Source organism: Rhinopithecus roxellana, chromosome 9, assembly GCF_007565055.1.
Source record: "Rhinopithecus roxellana isolate Shanxi Qingling chromosome 9, ASM756505v1, whole genome shotgun sequence".
Lineage (NCBI taxonomy): Eukaryota > Metazoa > Chordata > Mammalia > Primates > Cercopithecidae > Rhinopithecus > Rhinopithecus roxellana.
Window position 1 is genome coordinate 40855624 of NC_044557.1, and position 16377 is coordinate 40872000.

At 38.7% G+C, this 16377-nt stretch overlaps 1 protein-coding gene across 1 annotated transcript in view; it reads right to left on the reverse strand.

Moving 5' to 3' along the window:
• The window catches only part of CSMD1 (CUB and Sushi multiple domains 1), a 2044058-nt gene that overhangs the window by 210760 nt on the left and 1816921 nt on the right, over positions 1–16377 (reverse strand). The window lies entirely within an intron of this gene.

The following is a 16377-nucleotide window of genomic DNA, read 5'->3' on the forward strand; positions in this document are numbered from 1 at the left end:
CAGAGCCCAAGTATTTTCCAAACGCTGCATTTTGCTCATAAAGATGCACTAATTCGCCTGCAACTAGGAGTAATTCAAGTCACCGTGAGAGCAGTGTTTTTTATTTTTTTTATTGCTCTGCCGCCCAGGCTGGAGTGCAGTGGCGCGATCTCAGCTCACTCAGCGCGATCTCTGACCTGGTGATCTGCCCGCCTCGGCCTCCCCAAAGTGCTGAGAGAACAGTATTTTTTTGTCATGGATCGGGGGAAACACTGCAGACATTTTCATGTCGGTAACGGTGTGTCAGATGCAGGGGCAGAAAACAGCTGGGCTTGACAGACAGGCAGAGGTGGGGATGTTAAAATAGGGCAAGAGTGGAGCACAGGAGAGCCCTGAGCTTTTTAGGAATGGGGTGAAAGCTTTTGAGAGAAATCAACCAACTACAGAATGGATCCGAAACAGAAAAACCAGAAAGGAAATGGGGGAATGTAGACAGTAACATAGAAGACAAGGCTGTGAACCTTCTGACCTTTAGGGGACAGAAGGTCGTCTAGTGACGAATTTTTGGTACAGAAAAAAATTAGACTATTTATATTTATTCCCTGTATTAGTAAAAATGTGAAACAAAGATGATATGATAGAAAGTAGGCAGGGTGGTGCTTGGTAATAAATATGAACTGTATAGAAGGTAAGCCTGAGACCTTACATGCATACATAATTCTCTTTTTAGGTTTTTAAAAAGAATTATGTAGTTTTAAAAAAAAGAATTTTAAAAAGAATTATGTTCGAAACTTCTTATCATATCATCTTTGTTAGGCTGGGCATGGTGGCTCATGCCTGTAATCCCGGCACTTTGGGAGGCTGGAGCAGGCAGATCACCTGAGGTCAGGTGCTCAGGACCAGCCTGGCCAACATGGCCCTGAAACCCCGTCTCTATTAAAAACGCAAAAAGTAGCTGGGCGTGGTGGTGTGTGCCTGTAATCCCACCTACTTGGGAGGCTGAGGCAGGAAGCAGGTTGCAGTGAGCCAAGGTCACACCACTGCACTCCAGCCTGGGCAACAGAGTGAGAATCCATCTCAAAAAAGTAAAATAAAAAATAAAAATGAAAAGAGGATGCTAATCAACAAGTCTCCCTTTCCTGAAGCATTTTAGAAGAAAGATGTTTACATTGATTGAAACTGATCTCTTACATTGTCAAGCCAGAGGTAGCAGTATCATATAAATAACGGGCAAACCTATAGAAATACACATTTATAAGCTATTTATTTAGACACAAAAGATAGGTATCTAGTAAGACATATACAAATAAAAAGAATTATTCTTAAGGCAGACTAGAAAGAAGTAATAAAACATAACTATGATAGGAAAATTCTAGATTAATTTTCCAGAAGCAGAGATATCTGGGAAAAAGTAAGCTGTCATATTGTTTAGCAAAATTTTCTAGAGAAATAATTTCTACTTCTTTCAAATCATAGCATACATATGCTTTATACCATAAATGATAATATATCATATGGGAAAAGGCAATGTTTCTTTAAAAGGTGGTTCACAGAGCCGGGCACGGTGGCTCACGTCCGTAATCCCAGCATTTTGGGAGGCCAACACGGGTGGATCACAAAGTCAAAAGTTCCAGAGCAGCCTGGCCAACGTGGTGAAATCCCATCTCCACTAAGATTACAAAAATTAGCTAGGCATGGTGGCATGTGAGTGTAATCCCAGCTATTTGGGAGGGTGAGGCAGGAGAATTGCCTAAACCCAGGAGGCGGAGGTTGCAGTGAGCCGAGATCGTACCACTGCACTCCAGCCTGGGTGGCAGAGCGAGACTCCACCTCAGGGGGGCGGGAAAAAAAGGTGGTTCACAAACTATTAGGTTGGCTATCACTTTTAATGGCAAAAACTACAATTATTTTTGCACCTACCTAATACAGGACTCTGAATCCCCAGGTCCGCTGATTAAATGTGAAGACAACATAAAGGTAATTCTTGTGCAATCTAAACATTTAGAAACGCTTAAACAAAAAAGAACAAAACACAGGCAGTGGGAAAGGAGGTAAGTCTTATGTACTGTAGTGTTTTACATAATATTATCCATGGATACCTTTTGTGTTCAACTCCAATGTTAAAATTTGGACATTTACAAATATACTTCTAAGTAAAGTTGCAATTAGATGTAGAATGTAGCAAAAGAAGTTTTTAAACCTCATGAATATAGCCTATGAAAGCAAAGAATAGAAAACACAGCCATTAAGAAGATGAATGTCCTAATTTGACCAAAAATAGTTTAATAGCTTCACCTATCACTGATCATAAAATGTGAGCATTAAGAATCAGAATATAACAATAAGCCTCATCAGGTCCCTGGAATTTATTGTAGACATTTTTCTAAATCCATCAGGCAAAATTCTGAGAAGAGTTTCCTTAAATCTTCCAAATGAAAATGATTTTAGAACACATGACAAACATGCAATTTTAATCAAATACTTAGAACAGGACAAATGGGACTGTTGTAGATATTACAAACTGAAATGACCTTGGGCAATTTTTCTCAATTTTGCATGACTGGCAGAGTGTAAAGTTTTCAAACATCACAATTAGAAAAAAAAAAAAAAAAAGATATTTCAGACTAGAGAGTTCAAAACAAAAAAGTTGATAAACAGAGAGTGAAGGAAGCAGATCCATGTAAAGAGATTAATAGAGGAGTAGCATGAAACAAGGTCAAGAAATCAAAATACAGGCATGTACAGATACCTGAGTATTCGATACCCAGGCAGAACACAAACACTATGTGGAACATAAGTGGTTATTCTCTAATTTTGAAAAGAAAACAACTCATTGGCTGTAGTGTTTATTGTAATTAACTAAATAATTATTCTTTGGTACACAACACGCAGGTGAAAATTCCTCCTTTTTTAGATGCATGTAGGTATGGTACACCCTAACACAGAGGTGCTGCTGATTAATTTTATAAACTCTGAACTGGAAAAATTGCATTAAAGTTGAGATAATGTGCTGGAACATGGGTGAAGAAAGAAACCAAGTCGCCCAAGAAGACGTCACGTGAGCTTGACAATGGATGAAGTAAATGTCAAATGCTGTGATTATAGACAACTATAAATGTGTACCTCTGCACCCAGACTTCTATGCCACAGTGTGTAAGGAGTCAGTAAGTCTTCATCACAAAAAAAAATCCATATGGAAAACGTCATTAATAACATAGTACCTTAAGAAAGAAAATAAACTACTGTTTAATTTATCATCTGGGAAGTTTAGATTGTTTGTAGAGGTAAAAAGATTTTGTCTCATCTGTAAACTGTTGGCAGCTTTGACATATATCATAAAAGCTATTTCTATTATTTCCACTTGTTACATCCTACAGTCTCTTCAAAGCATAAAGGAGTGCATGTCTGGTGTCAAGGGAAGTGAAAAAATACCTTTGGGGCAAGTAAAATGTTCTCTGTCTCTCTCAGGGGTTCACAAATTACATTAGCGTTTTACTGGTGCAGAGAAACTCTGCAGTGATGAACTCTCATCAAGTTTATTTAATACATGGTTTGCAAAATTTCTCTGGTCACAGGACTATTTTGGTCTGCGCACCACCCACCAACAACCTGGATCAGTATCCTCATTCATGGGCAGATGGTAAGTAATGTATTCAAGGTCATAAACCAGGAAATGACATAACCTGTCTATTACACATGGATAGGAATCATGAATCTCAGTGAATTACGGACTCTACCCCAAACAGTACAGCTAAGTTGACATGCTAGGAGAAACCACAGGGGAAAAGTTTCAGGACTTTGGATTTGGCAATGATTTTTTGATATGAGACCACAGTTATAGGCAACAAAAGCAAAAATATACAAACATGACTACATCGAACATGAAAAAGAAAACAATGGAGTGAAAAGTCTACGTTCTGCTGCTAAGTGAAATAAGCCAGTCACAAAAAAGACAAATATTGTATGATTCCACTCATATAAACTACCTCTAGTAGTCGAAATCATAGGAAAACAGTGGACATGTGATTGCTTAGGGCTAGGGGTAGCAGATAGACAGAATTAGTGTTTAATGAGTGTAGAGTTTTGCCAGATGTGAACATTATAGAGATTGGCTACAAAATAAAGTGTGTATACTTAAAACTACTGAATTGTACACTTAACAATAGCTAACACAATGTCATGTTATTTATATTTTTATGACAATGAAAAGGACTGGGGAGCCCACTGAGTCTAGAGCTAGAAATATAGCACAAGTTTGAACAGGTCACCTGTGAGATATGTCACGGTTTCTTTTCAAACCGCCTGCTCCGCTTCTTATTCTCTAATTCCAAGTACCCCCTACTTTCTTCTCCTTCTCTTCTTTCTGGCTACATGCCCAGACATGTCACAGCCCCAGCTCACATGCCTTTCCTTATTTGAGAATGGGCTGGCTCTCGAGTCCTGTGTGGATGACCCCTTCCTCCTCTCCCCTGTCTCCCATCACACACCCACCTCATCTAAGAAAGTTTAAATCTTTAGCCAATTCAGTCTAGCTTAAATTGTGCAGTCCGACCCCAGCCAACAGGGAAAGGACAGGTGTAGGAGTCGCGTTAGGAATAAAAGTTTCGATTCTCTTTTGTTCGGGGTGCTCTCGTGGCAGCCAGCCCTGCTAGAAGCACCCTCCTGTGCAAAAGTAAATGTGCTTTGCTGAGAAATCCTTTGTTTGAGTGCTCAATTTTGTTGTTGTTGTTTTTTGAGACGGAGTCTCGCTCTGTCGCCCAGGCTGGAGTGAGTGGCGCGATCTCGGCTCACTGCAAGCTCCGCCCCCCGGGTTCCCGCCATTCTCCTGCCTCTGCCTCCCAAGTAGCTGGGACTACAGGTGCCGCCACCAAGCCCGGCTAATTTTTTTTGTATTTTTAGTAGAGACGGGGTTTCACCGTGTTAGCCAGGATGGTCTCGATCTCCTGACCTCGTGATCCGCCCGCCTCGGCCTCCCAAAGTGCTGGGATTACAGGCGTGAGCCACCGCACCTGGTCCGAGCTTTATTTCTAACAGCACCTCTAATTTGTGTTTTACCCTCCCATAGCACAGACTATACTGCATTTTCAGTCTTTTCTTTACAGCTCTCTCACTCTTTAGCTTGAGCTCCTAAAGATTGGTGACTGTCTCCAAGATCTTGAATGGCCATGGGGAATTTAATTTTCAATGAATTCATGCATCATGCACAACTAAAGGAAATACAAAGCAGTTCATAAATGTGTGAAGATCAAAAATTGTTCACACATTAAAATAGTGAACTATGTAAGTTTTTCTTTAAAACGGACTATCGAAAACAAGATATGATCACAGAATCTATCCCTGATTTCTTTAAAGCATTTTCCCACTGATTGGACATTATTACCTAATAATTAAATGACATGAAAACAAACGAGTCAACACACTTGGGTGATGAACTAGTTACCACATGATTTAGAAATGTCGGAATAAAGAGGGTACACAATGTTGAACCACTGAAGGATTTTTAGCAGGCTATAATTAATGATCTGATCAAAGTGTCATTTTGGAATAAATCTGAGCTTGGTGTTGTGTTGAAAAAAGTCAAGGACAGAAAGATCACTTGAAATTTATGACTACAGTTCATGAGAATGACAAGATTTGGGGGAACAGATATTTTAAAATGAGAAATAAACAAGTGCCCTAACAAGGTAGTTTTTAAAAGGCTTAAATGCCAATTACAGATCTCTTAGAACTTCCTGGTGAACTGTGATCGAAGCCCTCTCTCTGGGAAAGAAAGTTTTGACTTCATTTTTACTTATTCAACAGGACGTAAAGAATCGACAGCCTGGCAAAGGAGAGTGGAGGGACTCCAAACATCCCAGCCTGATTTCCACTTGAAATACTATTTCACTTTTTACCACTCAAAACTTTACTCACCAACCATCTCAATACCACTTACATGTCTAAAGTCCACTCCCCTGTGTCTACAGCCTTGATCAAAAGTATGACGGGACTGAAGTTTTCATAAATGATTAGTTGGTGGTTGGCTAAGTCACAGAGCCACTAGTCATTACTTATTCCATTTCTAGAGTCTTTATTCCCTGGTTACTTACCATGAAAAATTTGCAAGACCTGCGGTAGAATAGAGAATTCTTTCAAGTTTTAACATCCAAGAGATAAATTTGGTAGAATAACATCATGAATTCTAAAGCTAGTAAGCATATTCTGAAACCAAAGGAATGATTTTAAAAAACAGAATAATCATAATTTTCAAGTGAGCACCACTTGTCAATGAGACAATATACTTCTCTGTATCTAGGTCTCTATTGAAATATATTCTCTGTAGTATCCTCCCTTTAGATTTACCTATTATTTGGGAAGAGAGGATATATGTGTGCTCAGATAAAGCCAGTTTAATACTTGCTAAATATTTTGCATCCAATGTCTCTATATTTGGGCTCAGAAATCCACTGTGACTCAACAGTTTTCCTTTCTGTAGCATGCTTCCGTTTCCAAAGGCTAGACCTACCTAAATGATATTATATTTAATGAAAGTAAACTTACTCAAAAACTTAAGGATCTACAAAAGCCTAAGAGTTGCCTTATGCAGTAAAGCGAGTCCTTGCCTGTCTCAGAACTATGTAGAGTCAATGACTTCCAATTACTCTTAGAATAAATCCTGGGCTACAACGTACTGCACACTGTGGCTCTTGCCCCTTCTTTTCAGCCTTGTTTCTTTCCTTTTCTTCTTTTTCTTCCTTTTCTGATTGCTCACAGCCCTTCCTTGTGTGTTTTGTTTCACAAATGTGCTAGGTTCTTTTCACCTGGGGTCTCTGTATTGCTATTTGATTTCAATTACAGCATTTTTTTCTAAGTGATTTATGGCTGACTACTGCTCATTTTCTTTCCAGGGATACTTTTAATCTGAGGTTCTGCTGTCATCTGCACCTCAGAACCCTGCCAATTTGCTTCAAGGTGCTTATAACCTACAACCAGATTTAGGTATTTTCTTTCTAATTGTGCCCCCACCTCAAGAATGTAAATTTGACATTAGCAGAGACCACATTGATCTTGTTGTCTGGTTGTGACTCTACTTACAGAGTCAAGAGGGCAGAGCCGGACATATGAGTGGAGTGTGCATAATCAGTGGTGCACATAGGGAACCTACAGGACACTTATGGGAAGGGGAATGGAGAAAGGATCACCCTCAGGGGAGATGGGAGGAAGGCCCACATGCGCTCTGCGAAGGTCATTCCTAACGGAAAACAAACTAAACATCGTCTCCCATGAGGCACAAGGGCAGATGCACCCAATGGCAGTTGTCAATTTCCAATGAAACCCTTTCCCACATGCATAAATTCTAAAACAACAGTAGAGTGAGAAGCAGCAAAATTTGTTTCATGATTGATGATTTTCTGAAGCAATAACCAGGAGTTCAGCTTGTAAGTACATGACGTTACTCATAGGACCTACCTCTTAAATAACTGAGGGAATCGTAAGTGGCTGTCCCGAGAAGTGATTGTAGGATAAGTCCACCCCTGCCCCTGCCTTGTCAAATACATTACAATGGAAACTCCAAAGACTTGTCAAGGACAACTTTATTTCAATCACTTTATTTAGGAAGGACGTCAACTGAAGCATCATGTGAATAGGTAATTGTAGGGAGACCCCCTGAAAGTATCGTTATGGCATAAAAGATGAAATGCTCCTGATTATTGTAAATACAAAATTGCATGCAGGATTGTGTAAAGACAATGCCAGGTTGGACTGCCAGAATGAGCCAATAGTGCGTGATGTGCTTCCCCCTGCAGAGAGCCTGTGAATGGACGTGCAGTCAGGGACGTTTCACATCACCAAGATTCCTATCCCAGAAAAGCAGATGTTCATAGCTCTGGGAATGGAATGCGACCCTTGTGGACAGCCTATAAACGGACGCATGAGGGACGCCTGTCCATATGCATAAGATAGGGCTATAAATGCCTTCTCTTGCCACGGCTCTTCTAGGCCTCTTTAGGGTTAAAGAATACTCCCTTCTGAGAATTTCTGGTGTAACTGGTTGTCTAGCTTCACGTCCTGTTTCTAAGGATTGTTTGTGACCAGCTTTTGCTGCAGCTGTTACTGCTGATTAATATCTTGCTAATCATAGGTTATGGAAAGACTGTGTTTCTGTTTTAAGGCTCTGTTAGAAATTACTGATGCACACACTATCTTGTAAATTCTTATCTCTGTATACTGTACTTCTGCATACAGATGTTATGTTAAAGAATTACTTCATCCTCATGTGACCATCTCACCTCATAATCAAATGACCCTAAATCCCCCACCAACCTACCCCCGCCCTCACTAAACTTAATAATAAATGTTGGTATATCCAGTGCATGGGCGGCACTGTGGGACCAGAAGGTGGTGACCCTCCTGGACCCAGCTTTCACTATCTTGTGTGTGTCTATTATTTCTCGACCTGCCGATCTGCCTGGGAACAAAGAGAGAGCCCCATTGCACTGTGGGCTGCTGGATAGATCCCACAATAGGTAATTTATTTTGGACCTGTCCCTTACATTGAGTAATTGTTAAAAGGCCAAAATATCACCAGTAGAAGTAAGGTTTTAATCTGTTATTAGTTTTTTTGTGTTACAGTCAACACACAAATAAATATTGAATGCCTAAAATAATATTGTAGAAGTGACTTGACATTCCCAGAAGAGGCTCTGGAAATCTCTGTGATGTAAGACAGAAGCCAGAATTTACATTGTTTTAGATACTTCCATGGTCCTTGGTGCACTGAGAACAGTAGGGATGAGAGAGACGTGAATAATCATTGATTGATGTTAATGAAAGCAATTTTAATGGGACACAAGAATGCATTCTTTGTGGCCAAACTGTGAAGCTGAAGGTGGGTCTTAGGAAAATTGTTTGAAATGCATATGTGGAAAAAGATCTTCTGGAGTGATTAATACAGAAATACATGCAGTAAGTGTCTTAACATGAGGCAATTAAGAAGATTACTTCATTACACGATTGGGTGAATGCTGGTTTATACGGTGCTTCCTTTGTTGGAGATAGTAAGCTCTCGTCTCTGAGTGCACAGAATGAAATCTCTGTAAACACACTTGCTATATTGGAGTTCTGCTTTCTCCGTATCTCACATTTCCTGTGATGTTACTCATGCCCACCAAAATTCAAATTGAGAACTCTCGTCAGTAGTGTTAATGTAATATTTAAGTGCCATGAAAGCATGTATTAATAATTTGAATGTGCTTATAAGGATTATTGTAATTATAGGGAGCTAATCCAAGTTATCTACATTCAATAATGGCAACGTCCTGCTAAAAATGTTTAGTATGTTTTATTTCAAAGGACATAGGCATTTTCCAGAATTTTAATCCTCATTTAGATACTTCCTTCTAAGTACCTGTGTTGAGATGAGGAAATGAAATGTAGCTCATACTTAATCACTAAAAACAAGAATTAAGGAAGTATTTTAATGGCACATTCATAAGAAGCATGACTTCACAGTAATAGTCTATCGACCAATTTAATCATCAGCATAGTCACCTGCAGAAATTAATTCAGTTAATTATATATTATGTTCCCAACATTATATCAAAAATTGAGACAGAGTCCGGGCACAGTGGCTCAAGCCTGTGATTCCAGCACTTTAGGAGGTTGAGGTGGGAAGATGGCTTAAGCTCAGGAACTTGTGACTAGCCTGGGCAACATGGTAAAACCCTGTCTCTATTAAGAATACAAAAAATGAGCTGAGTGTGGTGGCATTCATCTTCCGTCCCACCTATTCCAGAGGCTGAGGTGAGAGGATTGCTTGAGGCCAAGAGGTTAAAGCTGCAGTGAGTTGAGATCATGCCACTGCACTCCAGCCTGGGCCACAGAGTGAGATTCTGTCTCAAAAAACAAACAATAAAAATTGAGACATAAAGATCACTTCTATATTTTCTAGAAAAATTTTTAAAAGACTATGTTCTCACAAACAACAAGTACCTTTTAGAATACAGAACTAAGAAAGAGGTTATCTCTCTTAATTACTGTGTTTTCTTTTCAAAAAGATAATTTCAGAACATTTACAGCTAAATGTAAAGCCTAATAATAGTTATTTTAAAAATCTAGGTGTCTAATATATTTACATCTTTCTCTTTGGTTTGCCTGCCTTTAAAAATTTTTCCGTTAAATATTTTTTTTATTGTACACACTTTTTTATGTTGCATCAAATACTTAAAGAGAAGGCAGCTTACTACTTTAAAAAAATCTAGATATACTTATTTTTTACATGTTTAACTATGTATTTTTGAGTGAAATTTTATTCACTCATGACATATTTTTTCACCATATATCTAACTACCAATTATATAAAAACATACAAGAATGACTTAATCATGTATAATAAGTTTTGAACTCAGTGCCTTTGAAATAGTAGTACTATATCACAACATTATCTACACACATTAATAATTGCAAAATATAAAAGTCTGAATCAAATCAGGTATAATAGCAAAATATTTATGTTTAGATGATAATGATAAAAATCATTTGACTAAAGAAAAGTAATACTTTGAACTTTCACCTTTACTAAAAATGTAGAAACAATGTCTCAATTTTACTCCCACCTGGTAAAGAAATAGCATCAATTCAAATAATGAAAGAGTTGTTCTATTTGTTTTCTTCCAATTATCTCTTTTTTCCTCATAACCACAAATCACTGATTCAAACTCCTACCTTATTCAGAATGTATTGTAAATATGATACTGCAATTTTTCTATCAGGATTTCTAATGAGACTCCGTGTGGCCTTGATGTTGAGAACGACTTACGCACATCCGCTCATCCTTCTTACCACTCGCTTCTTCCTGATTCATTTTTCTTTGCCAAGGAATGCCTGCATGCATGCGGCATGGTGTCGGACGGGTGAAACGGACAGATCCTGAAGGAATAAGGAACGAATGGAACGTAAGCCACGCAGACTTCAGTACAGGAAAGAAGGGTAGGAGTTTTCAGAATCCAGAAAGGACTCGACTTAAGTTTTGGGGTGCTTGTACGAAATCTCCTTCCTCCTCCCTTCCTTCAGTACTTCATTCCTCCTTCCTTCCTTCCTCCTTCCTTCCTTCCTCCTTCCTTCCTTCCTTTTCTTTTTTTCCTCCCTCCCTCCCTTCCTTCCTGAGGTTGCCTTTGCCATGGCTTTCATGTTTAAGGCCCTGTTCCCTCTGCATAGGGTTCTGTATCTAAGAGCAGAGCTTTAGACGTGGGAGTATGGCTTCCACATTGGACCATGTCTACTGCTGGGCTACTGTTTCAGAAAGAGCAACTTAAATTTGCTTTGCAGGATATCTTAGTATCATATCTTATGGATTCTAAACATATTTGGTTAACTTCACTGGGTTTCCTAGTAATGAATGTGAATTAGGAGAAAAAGCAACCTTTTAAGAAAGGCAGTGAAATAAAAAGCTTATATAGATAGAATTACTTTGGAGCTATTTTGATTCGGTGGCATACATTAATGCTAAAGAAGCTAGGATAACTGCAGTAGTCTTTTGCTTGAGTTCAAACACACCGATTAGGTTTATAATATTAATTTTGGATAGATGTCATTAGATGAGGTATTGAATGTTTCACTGTCTTGTTAGAAGCTAAATTAGAAATAACTTGGAAAGACAGAAATACCTATAAGCTGTATCATAATCATAGTCAAATTTAGTAAAAAGGCCTAAAAGTGAAAAATGTGATTAAACAAGCATTATTATATATTAAAATCAAAATAGTTTCTATTGTAAGCAATCTCTAAATGGAAAGCAATTCTTAATTAGAGGGAACCATTCTGCTAATAATTAATCTTTAATGAGACTACACATTAAATTTAATTCTATAATTTATCTGTGAACATCTGTGAATGTTTTCACAGTTACGATGAAACCCATCACTATGTTAAAGTTATGTGGGCGACAGATAGATAGATTTCATTTTAAAATGAGCATTGAAGAAAAGCTTCTTCATGGTTAACCTAAAAAATATTTTAGTATTCGTATAACTATCCTTGAACTAGGGCAATTTTCAAACCCCTAAGACCCTTAACATTTCTAGAGTAATTTTAAAACCTACTGGAGAAGTTTTCAAATCCTTAAATTGTAAAACCCCGTGAATTAGAACAGTGTAAAAATCCCATCCACTTGGGATGTAGAAATCTGCAAAATAAAACATCCCTCCCACTTCAACAATGTAAAAATACTAAACTATAAAATGATAGCTTTTCTTGAACCCATCTGGGAGCTGCGTGGCACGTACCCAGGTGACCTCATTTCCTTTTGTGTCTGTTTGTTTTTTGCCTCTCCTCTCCTCTCTTCTCCTCTCCTCTCCTCTCCCCTCCCCTCCTCCTCGTCCTCCTCCTCTTCTTTTCTTTCGTTATTTGCCTGCCTGCCTTCCTTCCTTCCTTCCTTCCTTCCTTCCTTCCTTCCTTCCTTCCTTCCTTCCTTCCTTTCTTTCTTTCTTGTCTTCTTTTCTTTTCTTTTCTTTTCTTTTCTTTTCTTTTCTCTTGACAGGGTCTTGCTCTGTCTCCTAGGCTAGAGTGCAGTGGTGCAATCATAGCTGTCTGTAGCCTCAGCCTTCTGGGCTCAAGTGATCATCCCACCTCAGCCTCCTGAGTAGCTAGGACTACAGGTGAGGCCACCGTGCCTGGCTAATTTTGTAGTTTTTATAGAGATGAGGTTTTGCCATGTTGCCCAGGCTGGTCTTGAACTTCTGGGCTCAAGCAGTCCACTCACCACAGCCTCCCAAAGTGCTTGGATTACAAGCGTAAGCCACCATGCCTGGCTTGGTGACCTCATTGCTAAAGGACAAAGTCCCCCAGAAGAGACGAGACCCACATGCTATGTGTGCGGTGAAATAATGGGGAAAGGTGACCAGAAAAGAACCACCTGCTTAACACGTGTCAACTGCTGCAAGTGGAGCCTGGGCCTTGTGTGGCTCTGGACCCAGATGCAAGGGGAGTCTGCTGTTCCATCCACAGGCCTCTATCAGGGGACTATAAGAAAGGCTGGGGGCACAGCTGGAGCCCAGAAAGAGCTCTCCCAGCCTCCAGTGCGGAGGCTCTGTCACGAGAGGGCTTGAAACACCATGCATGTATGTCCCTGAAGCTTTGCTCTTGGGAAACACAAACCTTAAACCACTGCAGAGGAGCAGCAAAACCAACCGTTTCAGGTTCTCATATTACACATAAAGTGACATAAGATTATTTGAAGGTAAGCTCTGCTCTATAAAATGCATGTTCCAATCTCTAGGAGACCACGACAATATTAAAAAACCTTACCTAATAAGCCCATAGTAGGGATAACTGGGGCAATAAAAATACTTAATTACACCAAAAGCTGTCAGAGAATGTGGAAGAAGTAATCAAAAAACAGATGGGGTCAATAGAAACACTCCAATCTTCGGGCCCGTGTGTTCGATCCTGCTGTTCCTTCCACCAGCTTCCACCAGATCAATACTCAGTTCAAAAATAGTCACTGCCACCTTGTTGCCCAGCAGTAAGATCCATTCTGTACACCGTGAGGTTAGGCTTTGTAATTTCCAGGATAAACCAATATTATCACTGTTCACACCGTTGCAGTCTAAGATATCTGGATATGTGTTTTGTTTTGGTTTCATTAGTTTTCTTTAGAAGAGAACGCAGAGCAAGAGTGACACCTGTGTTAATTCTCCAATGTCCAGTTAAGTTAAATAACGTGAACAAAGACTAAATGGCTGTAGAATATATTGACAATGCAAAGGTGCTGATTGTTTTGCTTTTACTTGGATTCTGTAAGATCACAGAGAATCTAGATCGCATACATTAAACCAGAGCTTCTGGGAATTGCTTTTGCTATCAATACTATTTTACAGCCCATCTTTCAAATATAAGCGTTTGGTGTTTGTTTGATAAATTTCCACCAGTGTCTATGTGGATGTACTATGGTTAAGGGGGCCTAGTTTTCACTTCTGTATGAGAAAAGAACTCCTGAGACGGAAGTAGATGTAGATAAGCCTTCACGGCACAGGTTTTAGAACCAGGCAAACTTGATTCTCAGTACGGACTCACACGCTCCTTGATTCTCCAGACAGTTTTCAGAGAGAACTGGTGTCACCGTTTGTAAAACAGCCATCTGTATGTCACATTCCTGATGGGGTAGTCTGGATACCTCACAGGGTGCTCAGTAAATGGTGTTTGTAATCAAATGCACTTTTCAGGCCTGCCTCTGCATGCCGTCTGTTTTTAACGGTGTGGCTAGGACCCAGGAAGGCTAAACATGCTCTATGTTATGCTTCTTCATTTGGAAAAACTGAGCAGACTTCAAAAATATAGGGCAGTTTTAAGTACAAATAAGTAAAAAACGATAACAAGTTTAGAGCAAGGCCTGGCACAGAGTCAGTGCCTACTGTTTTCTCCATTTTTATTTAATGGACATAAACTTTGCTGAAAAATCTGAATTTAGAGATTTGTAGATTGGCAGTCCATATCTTAAACTAAATGCAAAAATATGTCAACAACTTTAAGATATCAGAAAAACTCTTGATGATTTGCATCAACAGTCCTTATACCATCTGACGCTAATTGTAGTAAGGTTAATTCTACAAATACTTTCTAAAATCTCTATTTCAAATTCTGGCATGAAGAATAAGAACAGAGAAATGAGTTCCTCTTAATACTCGAATGGCATCAACGATCAGAATGGTGTTAGCATCAAAAACAACCCCTTGAAAAAGAAAATAAATAAAAATGGAGCATTATGTTTAGCCCAATTTAAAAAATACATTAAATAATTAAACAAAAGCTTGGATTCTCAAAGTTCATCTGAATGAGAAATATGTTAGTCTCTCTTTTTAAATGAATGATATTGTCTAGGAAGAAAGAGAAATGTAGATAATTATATTGATGGGGCTGAAGCCCAGGTAAGTGCATATCTCACTGTATATAATAATAAGCATAGATGAATTATTTCACTAGCACTTCTTTGCAAGACAAATGAATAAAAGCCCAGATGTTACAGGATAACTTTGAGAATAAGAGCATTCATCAGTACTAACCCCTCCGAAACTATTAGTGAATTTTTAAATACTATCATAAATAAGGCTTATGTTTTTCTATCTATAGAGATTCACAAAGTATATCAAAGTAGCCGATTTTTCCAGACACATCCTACATAAGTAACATCCACAGGATCATTTTACACTGTCACTGAAGTAGTCCTATTCACATAAACTGAGATAAGCTTGCATACAAATGCCCATAATAAGCAGGAAAATTTAACCGGAATGTGAAACAGCCCTGTGGTTTGTGCCTGGCGTAGAATATTTATCATCAGCTGGAAATCTGGCCTTTCAAAAATATGCATGCATTTACATCCTCGCAAACGGTTTATCTCAATTCAAAAGATCACTTATTAAAGCTTATCCATGTATTTGCTTATTTGCAACTGCTTATTAAAGGAGATGAATATCAACGTTAAACATTTTTAGTACTTGAAAACAGGTCCTAAAATAAACCTTACTCATTGGAAAATCTTATTTCGCTTTTACAAGGTTTACCTACATAATCAAACGCCAAAAAAGATTTGTGAATTTGACCTTTGTCATTCCATTTATCAGACTATTAACTCAGTCTCACATCCATCTCTAAAAGGTTAGAGTCTACTGTGCGATACCTTCTTCCAATTAAAATGAATAATACACAAATGGAGGCACCGGAGCAGCAGCTCTCTGCTAGTTCTTACTTTAACTGCCTTTGAGACTAGAAATAGAAGAGGCTTATGACCATTATCTAGCCAGAAAGTAGGATTGTCCACGTTTTGGGGATGCTAATATGAGTATTTTTTAATAACTCATAAAAACTAGTAATATTACAATGGTTCATTTTTGTGCTTTTAAATGCAAACAACCTGAAATTATAGCAGTTGTTGTATCTAATCACTCCAGATTCGGACTTACACATTTACCCATTAATTTGTCTCTCGTAATATATATTTCTTTTTGTTTGTTTGTTTTTAAAACAGAGTGTCGCTCTGTCACCCAGGCTGGAGTGCAGTGGGGCAATCTTGGCTCACTGCAACCTCTGCCTCCCAGGTTCAAGTGATTCTCCTGCCTCAGCCTCTTAGGTAGCTGGGATTACAGGTGCCCGTCACCATGCCTGGTTAATTTTTTGTTTTGTATTAGTATTATTATTATTATTTTTTAGTAGAGATGGGGTTTCTCCATGTTGGACAGGCTGATTTTGAACACCTGATCTCTGGTGATCCGTCCACCTCTGCCTCCCAACATGCTGGGATTATAGGCATGAGCCACCGCACCTGGCTTATGTATTTCATAGAGCCAGTTTTCATAAGACTCAATTTCATGCAAGTCTTACACAGTTATAGAATAATAATATTTCACTGTTTAATAAGAGCAT